This window comes from Lutra lutra, chromosome 2 (assembly GCF_902655055.1).
Source record: "Lutra lutra chromosome 2, mLutLut1.2, whole genome shotgun sequence".
Lineage (NCBI taxonomy): Eukaryota > Metazoa > Chordata > Mammalia > Carnivora > Mustelidae > Lutra > Lutra lutra.
Window position 1 is genome coordinate 116,356,205 of NC_062279.1, and position 15,230 is coordinate 116,371,434.

At 36.0% G+C, this 15,230-nt stretch overlaps 1 pseudogene; it reads right to left on the reverse strand.

The window, feature by feature from the left end:
* Positions 1–619: 619 nt before the first annotated feature.
* On the reverse strand, positions 620–10,654 carry LOC125094121 (60S ribosomal protein L12-like; annotated as a pseudogene).
* Between the last annotated feature and the right edge of the window lie 4,576 nt (positions 10,655–15,230).

The following is a 15,230-nucleotide window of genomic DNA, read 5'->3' on the forward strand; positions in this document are numbered from 1 at the left end:
AACCAGATGCAGGGGCTCCATCCCAGGACCCTGGGATCATGACCTGAGCTGAAGGCAGAGACCTAATTGATTTTATTTATTTATTTTAGAGAAAGAGAGAGTGCAAACCAGGGTGGGGGGAGGAGTATGGGAATGGGGGGAAACTTTTCGAGCAAGCCTGACCTGGGGTTTAATCCCATTACCCTGAGATCATGATCTGAACAGAAACCCAGAGTCAGACACTCAACTGACTGAGCCACCCAGGTGCCCCAAGCATATACATTATTTCTAAGAGAAAAATGTTTGATATACTACTTATTTTAAGCATAATTTAGTTACTTTTAAAGTATTAGTCAAGGTGATACCTGAAGTATTGCTCTTAGATCTATGATTTTATAATCTTCAACAATCTGTAGAATATACCAGAGTGACCTAATTATCTGGGATTAAAGAATCCTACATTCATTATAAAAATTCAATCTATATATTAAAATAATAACACAAATAAGCTCATTAAAGCCGGCATTTACAAATAAAATTCCATTAGACAATTGTGATTCCAGGATTATAATATACATGGATAATTAGTTCTTTATAAACCATTTTAATCATTAGAGAAATTTTTTAATGTAGCATAATGTCAAATCTTCTTGTTGTTGAATGCTACACCACTCTTGATATCATCTATGATGTCATCATGGTGGAGGCCATCAACATTGCAGCCCTCAGACCAGGCAGTCCCTCCATCTCTTTAATGGTTCCAGAGAGCCCTCTGGCTAAAGATAGGTGCTGCATCTATTGGGCAATGTGACAATTTCATCAAAAGTAATATTTCCATTGTGCTTAATGTTTCTCTGCTTCTCTTTGTCTCTTGGTAATTCCTTGAGAGCGTTAATAATCAGGCCAGAAGCAGAAGGTACCACTTAAATCTGGGCCTGTTTCAATGCAATCCTCAGCCCCTTCCCATTACCGGTTCCCTGGGTGATGTCATCACAAACCTTTTTTGAAGACAGGCTCAGGGGGCTGATCCTCAGGGCCAAGGCAGATGTGCACTGACTTCCCAACCCCATGCACCTCAGGTATAGCACTCTGGTCCTTTTAGGGTGGAATTTAAGCGACATGGTGGAGGTAGATGGAATTGGATGAACCTGAATTCTGGAGGACAAAAGAGAGCTATACCTGGGCCTTCTCTAAGTCAGAGCCAAAAGACTTAGTATCAGATAATTTCTGAATGCAAGTTAATACTGGTGAGTAGTTGCTATCCACAAATATATTACTTTTTATCCCTAATACAAAAATAGCTATATAAAAATGATGTTTGCAAGACATATATTATCTACGAAATGTTTAATAAGACCTCTTACCAAACAAACTCTTACAGGCAACTAGAAGAGGACATATCAGAGGATACCCCCAGGCTAAAAGTAAGACAGTAATTATAACTCAGGAAACACATGGACTGAATTCAAATTTCAGCTCCCCTCATTCCTAGGGCAAGTTATATATAGGATTCAATTTTCTTATTCATAATTGAGGATAATAATAATACCTTCCTCCTGTGGGTGTTGTAAAGTTTAAATGAATGCATACAATGTTTGACAGTATAAACTGCAATAAATATTATTATTGTTACTATTTTCAGTGGAATCAAATTTTTAAAAATTACAATAGAGGCATTATATGAGGTAATAACTCTTAACTTTTGTAATTATATTGAATGTCAGACCTGAATCTTAGTTTAGTGATGCATAGTAATTCTATTATTTCCACTGAGGACTGCAATTTTAAGTATACAACATTGGTTGTACCCTTCCATTATTAAACACAAATGTTTGCATTTAAATAATATTAAAAAAACAAAGAATGAAATATTTTATCTATATATTAAATTTATTAGAGTTCCTGGAGGAGTGTTTCCTAGGTTCCCAGGCTAAGACTAGATTGGTCAATTCAAACCAATAATAAAGTGCCTTGCTCACTTTTTAATTGGATTTTTAATGAGTTATAATTCTTTATATGTTTTTGATAGTAATCCTTTATCAGGTGTATGGTTTGCAAATATTTCATTCTATTTTATGAGCTACCCTTTATTCTATTGGTTGTGTCCTTTTATTCACAAAGGTTTTTAATTTTAATGTGTACAATTTAATTTTTGTTTTGTTGCCCATACTTCAGCTGTCATTTCTAAATCATTGCCAAACCAAATGCTATGAAGCTTTTCCTGTTTTCTTTTAAGAGTTTTATAATTTTAGTTCTTACATTTATCTTCAATGAATTTCAGATAATTTTTTTTAAATCTGTTTCAAGAGTCTAAGTTCATTTCTTTGCCTGTGGACATCCAGTTTTCTTACAACCATTTGTTTAAAACATCTTTCATCAATATATGGGCTTGAAACCCTTGTAAAAAATCATTCTCCCATGTATGTGAGGGTTTATTTCTCAGCTCTTTATTCTATTCTAGTCTGTGTTTCATGTCAGTAATACTACAAAAATATGGAAATCAAAATAGTACAAGTTTTGGAGCCAGGAAGTGTTAAGACTTCCAACTTCCTTGTCAAGACTGTTTTGGCTATTTGATATCCCTTAAGATTCCATATGAATTTTAAAAGGGACTTCTATTTCTTTTTTTTTTTTAATAAGATGTTATTTATTTGAAAGAGACATAGCAAAGAGGGAACACAAACAGGAAGAGTGGGAGAGGGAGAAAGCAGATTTCCTGCTCAGCAGGGAGCCTGATGTGGAACTCAATCCCAGGACCCTAGGATCATGACCTGAGCTGAAGACCAACACTTAATGACTGAGTCACCCAGGCATCCTGGATTTCTATTTCTATAAAGAAACATGATTAGGATTTGGAACGATTTTGTTAAATTAACACATGTTAAGTAGAGCCCTGGTGGGGTGTCAGATGATGAGTATAGCTCAACAAAGACCACAGAAGAAAGTAAAATAGAGAAGTTTATTACTCACAGGTCCTGGAAGAGGTACAAAGCAAGTCCCGAGGGGTCACATGAGAAATAAAAGGCTGAGTGCAGGGACAGGACCTGGGGAATATGATTTTATTAGCATTCACAGGGGGAGTGTTTCTAGGGTTTCCTGGACTAAAATCTCATTGGTCAATTCAAACAAAAAATAATGGCAGGTTTAAACTCAGTTGTGCAGGGAGCGGGGGGGGGGAGGTGGTCTTATTTTAAGGCACACACAGGGAGAAGGAACTGAGAGGCAGGAGATATCACCAGAAGTGTTGAGGGAGTCATATCAGGGACTTAAACTTTCTTGTTTAAGACTAACTCTCTAGGGGTGCCTGGGTGGCTCAGTGGGCTAAAGCCTCTGCATTCAGCTCAGGTCATGATCCCAGGGTCCTGGGATGGAGCCGCACATTGGGCTCTCTGCTAGGCAGGGAGCCTGCTTCCCTTCCTCTCTGCCTACTTATGATCTCTCTCTGTCAAATAAATAAATAAAATCTTAAAAAAAAAAAAAAGACTAACTCTCTGGGCTTTTATCTAGGGCATGGACTTAGGAGGTGGTCTAGTGTCAGTTCAACTAGCCACTTAGCAAACAAAATGGATTCTGAGGAAGCAAAATTCTGGAATATTTTAAACTCTAAACAGCATTTTGTATCTTTAGGGTAAATACCCAGCAGTGCAATTGCAGGGTCATAGGGTAGTTCTATTTTCAACATTTTGAGGAACCTCCATGCTGTTTTCCAGAGTGGTTGCACCAGCTTGCATTCCCACCAACAGTGTAGGAGGGTTCCCCTTTCTCCGCATCCTCACCAGCATCTGTCATTTCCTGACTTGTTAATTTTAGCCATTCTGACTGGTGTGAGGTGATATCTCATTGTGGTTTTGATTTGTATTCCTGTATGAGTTTTAACAGTTTTGGAGTGGAGTCTTTTGGGTTTTCCACATAAAGTATCATATCATTTGCAAAGAGTGAAGTTTAACTTCTTCTTGCCTATTTGGATGCCTTTAATTTCTTTTTGTTGCCTGATTGCTGAGGTTAAGACTTCTAGTACTGTATTGAATAGCAGTGGTAATAATGGACATCCCTGCCATGTTCCTGACCTTAGTGGAAAAGCTCTCAGTTTTTCTCCATTGAGAATGATATTCGCTGTGGGTTTTTCACAGATAGCTTTAATGATATTGAGGTATGTACCCTCTATCCCTACACTTTGAAGAGTTTTGATCAAGAAAGGATACGGTACTTTGTCAAGTGCTTTTTCAGCATCTATTGAGAATATCATATGATTCTTGTTCTTTCTTTTATTAATGTATTGTATCACATTGATTGATTTGCAGATGTCGAAACAACCTTGCAGCCCAAGAGTAAATCCTACTTAGTCACGGTGAATAATCCTTTTAATGTACTGTTGGATCCTATTGGCTAGTATTTTGGTGAGAATTTTTGCACCCATGTTCATCAAGGATATGGGTCTATAATTCTCCTTTTTGATGGGGTCTTTGTCTTGTTTTGGGATTAAGGTAATGCTGGCCTCAGAAAATGAGTTTGGAAGTTTTCCTTCCATTTCTATTTTTTGGAACAGTTTCAGGAGACTAGGAATTAATTCTTCTTTAAATGTTTGGTAGAATTCCCCTGGGAAGCCATCTGGCCCTGGGCTCTTTTTGTTCGGAGATTTTTAATGACTGCTTCAATCTTGTTACTGTGTATGGGTCTGCTCAAGTTTTCTATTTCTTCCTGGTTCAGTTGTGGCAGTTTATACATCTCTAGGAATGCATCCATTTCTTCCAGATTGTCAAATTTCCTGGCTTATAGTTGCTCATAATATGTTCTTATAATTGTTTGTATTTCTTTGGTGTTGGTTGTGATCTCTCCTCTTTCATTCACAATTTTATTTATTTGAGTCCTTTCTCTTTTCTTTTTGATATGTCTGGCCAGGGGTTTATCAATCTTATTAATTCTTTCAAAGAACCAGCTCCTAGTTTTGTTGATTTGTTCTGTTTTTGTTGTTGTTTGTTTGTTTGTTTGTTTTTTCTTTTTGATTCTTTGTTTCTATTTCATTGATTTCTACTCTGATCTTTAGTATTTCTCTTCTCTGCTGGGTTTAGGATTTCTTTGCTGTTCTTTCTCCAGCTCCTTTAGGTGTTGGTTTAGGTTATGTACTTGAGATCTTGTTTCTTGAGAAAGGCTTGTTCGCTGTATATTTTCCTCTCAGGGCTGCCTTTGCTGTGTCCCACAGATTTTGAACAGTTGTGTTTTCATTATCATTTGCTTCCATGAGATTTTTCAATTCTTCTCTAATTTCCTGGTTGACTCATTCATTCTTTAGTAGGACACTCTTTAGCCTCCATGTATTTGGGTTCTTTCCAAATTTCCTCTTGTGATTGAATTCTAGCTTCAGAGAACTGTGGTCTGAAAATATGCAACGAATGATTCCAATATTTTGGTACCAGTTGAGACCTGATTTATGGCCCAGGATGTGATCTATTCTGGAGAATGTTCCATGTGCACTAGAGAAGAATGTGTATTCTGTTGCTTTGGATGGAATGTTCTGAATATATCTGTGATGTCCATCTGGTCCAGTGTGTCATTGAAGGCCTTTATTTCCTTGTTGATCTTTTGCTTGGATGATCTGTCCATTTCAGTGAGGGGGTTGTTAAGTCACCTACTATTATTGTATTATTGTTGATGTGTTTCTTTGATTTTGTTCTTAATTGGTTTATATAGTTGGCTGCTCCCATTTTAGGGGCATAGATAATTAAAATTATTAGATCTTCTTGTTGGACAGACCCTTTGAGTATGATATAGTGTCCAACCTCATCTCTTATTATAGTTTTTGGCTTAAAATCTAATTTATCTGATATAAGGATTGCCACCCCAGCTTTCTTTTGATGTTCATTAGCATGGTGAATTCTTTTCCACCCCCTCACTTTAAATCTGGAGGTGTCTTTGGGTCTAAAATAAGTTTCTTTTGGAAAGCATATTGATTTTTTTTTTTTTTTTTATCCATTCTGATACCCTGTGTCTTTTGATTTGGCCATTTAGCCCATTTACATTCAGGGTAACTATTGAGAGATATGAATTTAGTGCAATTGTATTGCCTGTAAGGTGACTGTTACTGTATACTGTCTCTGTTCCTTTCTTGTCTATTACTTTTAGGCTCTCTCTTTGCTTAGAGGACCCCGTTCAATATTTTCTGTAGGGCTGGTTTGGTGTTTACAAACTCTTTTAGTTTTTGTTTGTCTTGGAAGCTTTTTATCTCTCTTTCTATTTTCAGTGATAGCCTAGCTGGATATAATATTCTTGGCTGCATGTTTTTCTCGTTTAGTGCTCTGAATATATCATGCCAGTTCTTTCTGGCCTGCCAGGTCTCTGTGGATAAGTCTGCTGCCAATCTAATATTTTTACCATTGTATGTTACAGACTTCTTATCCCGGGCTGCTTTCAGGATATCCTCTTTGTCACTAAGACTTGTAAATTTTACTATTAGATGACAGGGTGTGGACCTATTCTAATTGATTTTGAGGGGGGGGGGGTTATCTGGACGGCCTGGATTTTGATGCTTGTTCCCTTTATCATATTAGGGAAATTCTCTACAGTAACTCTCTCCAATATACCTCCTGCTCCCCTCTCTTTCTTCTTCTTCTGGAATCCCAATTATTCTAATGTTGTTTTGTCTTATGGTATCACTTATCTCTCAAATTCTCCCCTTATAATCCAGTAGTTGTCTCTCTTTTGCTCAGCTTCTTTATTCTCTGTCATTTGGTCTTCTTTATCACTAATTCTCTCTTCTGCCTCATTTATTCTAGCAGTAAGAGCCTCCATTTTTTATTGTACCTCATTAATAGCTTTTTTTTTTTTTAATTTCAACCTGGTTAGATTTTAGTTCTTTTATTTCTCCAGAAAGGGCTTTTATTTCTCCTGACAGTGTATCTCTAATATCTTCCATGCCTTTTTTGAGCCCAGCTAGCACCTTGAGAATCATTATTCTGAACTCTAGATGTGACATATTACCAATGGCCATATTGATTAGGTCCCTAGCCTTCAGTACTGCCTCTTGCTTTTTTTTTTTTTTTTTGTGGCGAGTTTTTCTTGTCATTTTATCCAGATAAGAATATATGAAGGAGCAAATAAAATACTAAAAGTGTGGCAAAGACCCCAGGAAAATGTGTTTTAACCAAATCAGAAGAGACCCCAAATCATGGGTGGGAGAAAGGGGGTAAAAAGTTTGAAAAAAAAAATTTAAAAATAAAAAAAAATAAAATAAAAAAAAAAAATATATATATATATATATATATATATATATATATATATATATTAGACTGGTGACTAGAACAGGGTCACCCACTTAATTTTGGGAGTATTTTTGTCTCTTAGAAGAAACTAGCTTCCAAAATTTTAAAGATGAAAAACATATATAAGGGTAAACACAATGAAGGGATGGAATATGACTATAAAGATTATTTTTTTAATTTCTAAAAAAAGGAGTTGATAAGATAAGTTGGTTAGGAGAATAAAGAAAAAGAAAGTGGAGAGAATTTGCTTGGCCTGGAGACTAGAACAAGCCCAGTACTAGATTTACAGTGCATTTTGATCTATTAGAAGAAGTTGTACCCCAAAATTTTTAGAAGAAAAAGCCTTACGTGTATACAAATAATAATGTTAGATACAATGAAGGATAAAATATGACTATAATAATGAAGGTTTGAAAAAGATTTTTTTTTCTTCATGAAAGGTATTGTTAAGATAAACTAGTTAAAAAAACGTTAAAAAAAGAATGTGTAAAAGTTTTAAAAAATTTAGCAGAAGAAAAAAAATTAAAAAAAAATAATTAACTTTGCAAGACTAAAGAATCATGGGGAGAAAGCCATGAATTCCATGCTTTCCTTTCTCCTCTTCTTGAATTCCACTGTTCCTTGTAAGTGAACTTAGTCTTTGCTGGATTTCTTGTTGATCTTCTGGGGGCGGGGCCTGTTGTAGTGATTCTCAAGTATCTTAGCCCAGGAATTGCACCGCCCTTACCAGGGGCCAGGCTATGTAATCCTCTCGGGTTCACTCTTGGGAGCTTTTGTTCCCTGAATGCTTTCCGTAGAGTTCTGGAGGACAGGAATGAAAATGTCAGCCTCCCAACCTCCGGCCCAGAGGAGCTGAGAGCTCAGGGCCCTACTTCTCCGTATGCCCTTGGAGAAAAGCGCACAATCACTTCCATCTCCCTGGCTTCCGGCTGCACTCTGAGCTCACCCAGCCTGTTACCAAACATCTCTGTCTCTGGCACACAGCTCTGCCTAGAGTTGCTGAACCCGACAGATCCTGAGCTCTTCCAGGGGTGTCTCCCTGGATCATAAGGGGTCCCCACGCACCGAGCATTGACCTGTGCCACGGATTACGGCTCAAGGTAACCCAGAGTTGAGAGGTCACTCCTCAGCTCCGTCTCTGTAGCTGGCTTCCCTGCTCTAATACCTGTGAGTTCTGCGACTCTCAGACACCCCCGATCCTTCTATGACCCCGTGGAACATAAGGCCACACTGTCCCTGTGTGGGCTTCACCCCAGTTTAGCTCTGGAGTGATGTCCCTCAGTGGAGCAGACTTTTAAAAGTTCTGATTTTGTGCTCCATTGCTCCACTGCTAGCCAGGAGCTGCCTCCCTCCCCCCCCCGCAACTGTCTACTTTCCTCTCGCTTTGGATTCACTTCTCTGCCGGTCCAACCTTTGAGAAAGTGGTCGATTTTCTGTTTCTGGAATTGTTGCTCTTCTTCTCTTTGATCTCCTGTTGGATTTGTAGGTGTTTGGAATGGTTTGATAAGGTATCTAGCTGATTTCCTGCTACCTGATGTCTTCTCAGCCTGCTACTTCTCTGCCATCTTGACTCCTCCTTCTCTTACTTTTTTTTTTTATTTGTATTTATTTATTTGACAGACATAGATCACAAGTAGGCAGAGAGGCAGGCAGAGAGAGAGGAAGGGAAGCAGGCTCCCCACTGAGCAGAGAGCCTGATGTGGGTCTCGATCCTCAGATCATGATCTGAGCCGAAGGCAGAGGCTTTAACCCACTGAGCCACCAGGTGCCCCTTCTGTTACTTTTCTACATCACTTATTTTCCTCTTTTCTGAATCATTCCCATTAGCATATAAAGTTATGTTGGTTCTACCATTTTAATAACACTTACCTGATTCCATTTATCTTCTGGATGCCATTCCTTTTCTCCCTGCCCCTGCTCAATTAAAAGTTCTTGAAAGAACTGGTTCTACATGATGTCTGCAATACTTCTTTTTACATTCTCTTGTCTAATCCAGCTTTATCTACATGGTTTCACCAAAACTGTTCTTGACAAGTTCTTCTAAGACCTTTATATGCCAAATAAGTCAACCCACTCATTCTATACACTTTCTGCATTTTACTTCTAGCACACCACACTGTTCTGTTTCAGTTTCTCCCCAACCTGTTATGATTGGAAAATCCCATGGTTCAATACTCATTCTTTCTTCTCTTTTTTCACCCTTTCCTCTGGGGATTTCGTCCTGCCTGTAAATATCATCTATATGTTGATTTCCCCAAAGTTATATCTCCAAGCCCTGGCCTATCACTTGACTTCTGAAACTTTATACCACAAAACATGTTCAGCATAGAAACTTCGAGGTACAATTAACATCTCAAAATTAATGTGTCTAAAGTTGAATTTCTTATGTTACACTGTTCTGACCTCAAACTCACTCAACCTGTAGTTTTCCCCTTCATAACCAATGATAACTTTACCCTCTCAGTTACTCAGTTGCAAAACTTGAAACCATTCTGTATACTGCTTTCTCCCAACACATATATGAATTGTTTTCAATGTTCACAGATCACCTCAACTGTGATATCTTAGTCTATATCATATGGATTTATGTCAATTGTTCTGTAACTGGTGTTTCAGATTCCTCTCTATTCTCCACACTCATAACAAAACTATTCTCATAAAATGCAAATCATTCCACATCTCTGTTCCAAATTCCCCAGTGGTTTCCTGTTTCCCTCAGAACAAAGACCAAATCCACATGACTGAATACTATCTATCTTTAAGCCCTCTCTAACCTTACCTCCTTCTTCTCTTCCAGAGTCCCTCTACTATAACAACACTGATTCTGCTTATTCTAGAACACCCCAGACATCATCCCACCCTATAATCTTTGTTCTGTTTCCTCTACCTGGAATGTTCTTCTATATAACCTTTCCTCCAGCTTCACCTCCTTGACCTTTTTACCCAAATACAACTTTCTTAATGATGGCAATACAGTTAACTTGGATTTTACTTTCTCAACTCACTTGATGTTATTTACCCCAATTTTTCCATAACATTTATAACCTTATAGTTTTTTATGTAACAAATAATTTTATATTTATTATATACTGTATTATTTATTACACTATTTTTACTCTCTGCCTTTCCAGAATGTTGAATACAGAGATCATTTGAAGTTTTTTTTTCACTAAGATTCAAAGTGCACAGAAAAGTGCACAGAATGTGGTTTGGTAGTTGCACATTCATAATTACCAGACATATGAATAAGTAAATAACTGAATTTATATAATATGGAAATGTATTTACCTGCTACATTATAAAGCATAAATAAACATGCATATAATAAGGAGATAAAAAATAAGTACCTGTATTTTAACTTTGTAACACAGTGGGCCATTGTGAATGCCTGTGGGGTTTCTGCTGTTGGTGGTGGTCATGAGGTAATATTTATAAAGAAAGGTAAATAGAGTAATTTTTTTAAAGATTTTATTTATTTATTTGACAGAGAGACACAGCAAGAAAGGGAGCACAAGCAGAAGGAGTGGGAGAGAGAGAAGTAGGCCTCCTGCTGAGCAGGGAGCCCAATGCGGGGCTCAATCCCAGGACCCTGGAATCATGACCTGAGCCAAAGGCAGACTTATAACTGACTGAGCCACCCAGGCTCCCCTAAAATTTATTTTTAATTTTAAATATTTTAACATTGTGGTGTCAAGTTAAACTGAGCTTGGCATACTTATATTTAATAATTTTTGTATTTTGAATGATAAAATCAGTGTATCATTAAGAAACACTAAGAAGTATGATATCAAGTAAAATGAACTATAGTAGTATATTAGATAATGTAGTACAAGAAATACACTGCCAATTATTAAAAATTAATATCTTATTATTTGAAGAATAAAATGCAATGTAAATATTCTAGACTTTGAGCTAGATGGTGTGGATTCTAAATCTAATTCTACCACTAAGTACATTAGAAAACAGAGTGGGGAAAAATATTTGTTTTCTCCACTTGAGATTCTTTACATATATAATTTGAGAGTTTGGTTACAGGGCCATCTAAGTTTCTTTCCAGCTCTGAGAATATATGACTTCCTCAAATAAAAAATAATAATTTTAAGTATTTTAAAATTGTTTGGGAGTTGATGAAATGTCCAAGTTATATGGAATTTTTTAAAGTAGTTTCCCAGATTTTTTCTGTTTAAACTTTCAGATTTAATAGTTAGTGTGTTTAAAAAAAAATGTGTTTAATTTTATAATTAAAGTCACAACAGGGGAACCTGGGTGGCTCAGTTGGTTAACTGTCTGTCTTCGCCTCAGGTCATGGTCCCAGAGTCCTGGGATCAAGTCCCACAACAGACTCCTTATTCAGCAGGGACCCTGCTTCTCCATTTTCCCTTCCCCCCAAACCCACACTCTCTCGATAGCTCTCTCCCTCACAAACAAATAAAATTTTAATTTTTAAAAAAAGAGAAAACTATAGAGAATAAATTGATAGCTACCAGGGGAGGTGGGCGGGGAGGTTGGGTGAAATAGGTAATGGAGATTATAGAGAGTACTTGCTGTGATGAGAGCCAGGTGATGGATGGAAGTGTTGAATCACTATATTGTACACTTGAAACTAATATTATACTGTATGTTAACTGGAATTTAAATAAAAACTATTTTTAGTGTCAACAAGCAACATATAGCATGTTTAACATTCACTTTATATTATGTTTAATATAGAAGCAAAGCATTTCCCAATATAATTGTCTTACTTTCTATACTGTTATATTTTTGTAGTTACTGAAATAGTAACAGGAAAATGGTGATGTTAAACAAAACTATCAATAGCTCTACAAGTGCAAGAGAAAACATGATTTTAAGAAGAAATTAGTTAAGATTATAGTATACTTTTACATATGATCTCTAATCTGACTTAATTTTTATTGTATTCTAGAACAAGCTGCTTATGCTCACTCTAGATATAAAGCAATGCTTAATACCATATCATAAGGCAGTTCACAGCATAAGCAAAGACATCTGTTAATAGTACCATGCATACTTATGAACTGTGGTGCTCAAATGGTTTTGTTAGCAAAGCATTGCCACCTAATTTATTTTTATAGCAAATGGAAGCCTCATTTTTCATGGTTTGGTAGTTGCATTCAAATATACCAATAATTTCAAATGCAATCACTTCTATACTGCAAATTTTATTTGAGAACATAAGATGGAATTGTTAGTTCTGTTGATGGGGAGACAGCTTCTCCAATAGCAGTTTGCCTCAGTCTTTTCTTGCTATTTTTAAATTAATTTTAAAATAATATTTTAGTAAAATTTAGGAAGTTTGATTTTATGTAAGAATTACATATGACTTCCAAATGTACGAAAATGAAAAATTATAAACCTTCTTTCTTAGAGCTTTGGAAATGTGTCATTTATTTTCCTGTATTTTCAGTAGCTGAAAGCATTTTTACATAGGAAAATGAAAACATTAAAAAATTTATGATTGGGGCACCTGGGTGGCTCAGTGGGTTAAAGCCTCTGCCTTTGGCTCAGGTCATGGTCCCAGTGTCCTGGGATCAAGCCCCACATCGGGCTCTGTGCTCTGCAGGGAGCCTGCTTCCACCTCTCTCTCTATGTCTGCCTCTCTGCCTACTTGTGATCTCTGTCTGTCAAATAAATAAATAAAATCTTTAAAAAAAATTTATGATTAACATATGTCAAAAGAAATTATCTATAAAAGATCTACGAAAACAACAAATTCCTTTATAGAACAGAATACAGATGCTGAGAAATTATAATACTCTGTATAAATTTAGCTTTTTCAAATAGAGTACTTCACATGCCACTTTTAAATCATATATTCAAAAGTAGTGATGGCAACTTGACATGTAGGCGTTTCTATATGTCTCTGAATCAGAAAATATGAAATAAAATATCCTTGAATTTAAATGTCTAAGTCATGATTTCCCAATAAAATATTTGTGTTTGTCTAAGGAATTCTTCATTAAAGTTTGGTAAAATTTTATAGAACAAATCACTAATTTATTTTGCCTATGAAATTGCAGCAATAACAATATTATTTAATGATCCATTTAATCCTTTGTATAAGAGTTTAATGATTTTCAAAATGCTCCTAGATGTAAATAAATGAAACTTGATAAAAATTAAGTGGAACTAGCATCTCTGCAAGAATCTATAACAATAAGACAATGATAGAAATAATAAACACATTTTGTCATGTCAGAAACAGCAAGGCATGCTACATAAATGATGTAGGATAAACTTGCAAGTCTAGCAGACAGTGATGCAATTACTAATAATGGTAATATTTTTTATTTTAATTGTAATATTATAAACATAAGTCATAATTTATAATTTACAATTATAATTCAGACTTTATGCTCCATTTTTTCCACACTATTCTATATACAGTAACACTTTATTCTCATAAGTCTATCAAGAAAATGCTGTTATTATCTACTGTTAATGTATGGAGTTTCAGAAGGGAAATAACATAAGACCACATAACTGATACATGATGGAACCAGGACTTGTGTGCTCTTGACAGTCACCACTGACTATCATTTTAATCGCAAAACAAAGAATCATATATAGTGATTTTTTTATAAACTTATATTTACACAGACCATAAAGATGGATTGTAAATGAAAAACTGAGAAAAATCCCTCCTAACCTGCTGATCCCATGATCCCATGTCATTTCTTCAGAAGCAAAGACATTGTAAGGCAAAGGGAATGTGTCTGAGACACATAGAGAATAAAGTCAAGGCAGACAGTGGCATGTATTGTTGCCATATCAAGCACAAAGGGTGGTTTATCATATGAAACACATACTATATTGGAAGTTAGACCAGAGGGGAACATCAGTGCTCAGGTGTCACCTAAGGTATCCATTCACCTGTGCTCCTCTAATGCCAGCACCCACAGAAAATCACAAACCAGTAGCTACATCACCTTCTCCAACAGAGCCAGCAGAAACCCTGGCTCAAGATACTGCAGGAAACAAGAAACAACCTATCAGTTCAACATTGCACTCTTATTCAACAAATGGGAATGGCAAGGGGACAGAGACTTCAAATGGCCTTTGGCAAAACAAACTCAAGTGTCTCTGGAACACAATCCTTGAATGTTCTGCATTAAGGGACTCTGTTGGAATCAGTATTTAGGTTGTGGTGCTGCTAATTTTTTTGGTTACTGTGGTTATCAGAAAGTATTTATACATCAGAAACAAGCTGCAGCAACTAGATATGGTTTCATATTAGGTCCGCAAGTTGGTGTTTTGCAAAGTGCAGCTCAAGTGTGCATCCAAGCAGCAATACCTACTTTATTGAGGAGAATCTTTATAACATGAATTAAGACCCAGTGGACCTCTACTGTTTTATGCCCATGATTGCAGAAAATAGTGATCAAATATCACTGTGTGAGACCCTTTTAAGCTCCAGGGTCATTTTTCTGTGTTCGTTTTGCCTGGCATTCCAACATGTCAGTGACATTGAGTAGAATGACTGTAGTTCAAATCTATGTACTGTCAATGATATTAATGATATAATCCTTTTTTTTTTTTTAATCCTAATGGACCCAATCTTTCTGGTCATTGCACAGTTCTATTCAAAACATCAACACTTTGCAGGTAACACATATATTTTTAGAATCCATGAATCTTATATCTTTCAAAAAGAATACTCTCTGTGAGATAGGAAGTGAACTATCCTGGTCTCTCATCAAGGAGAGAGGAATAATAATTAAATTCAACAGATCTTATTTTTCATAATTGTAATTTTTTCTCTTATAATTCTAAATGTTACATTTATTAAGTTTTCATTTATTAGAGATAATCCTTTTCATATTATCTGGCTATAGAGCGGTAATTCTAATCATATGGTAATTCTGAGAAGTTTTTGGAAAGCAGAACACTGTAGAAATGGAAGGATTAAAATAAATTTCCAATAGTTTGTATTAATAGCATATCTATCATTAGTGCTCAGTAAATATTTTCTATATT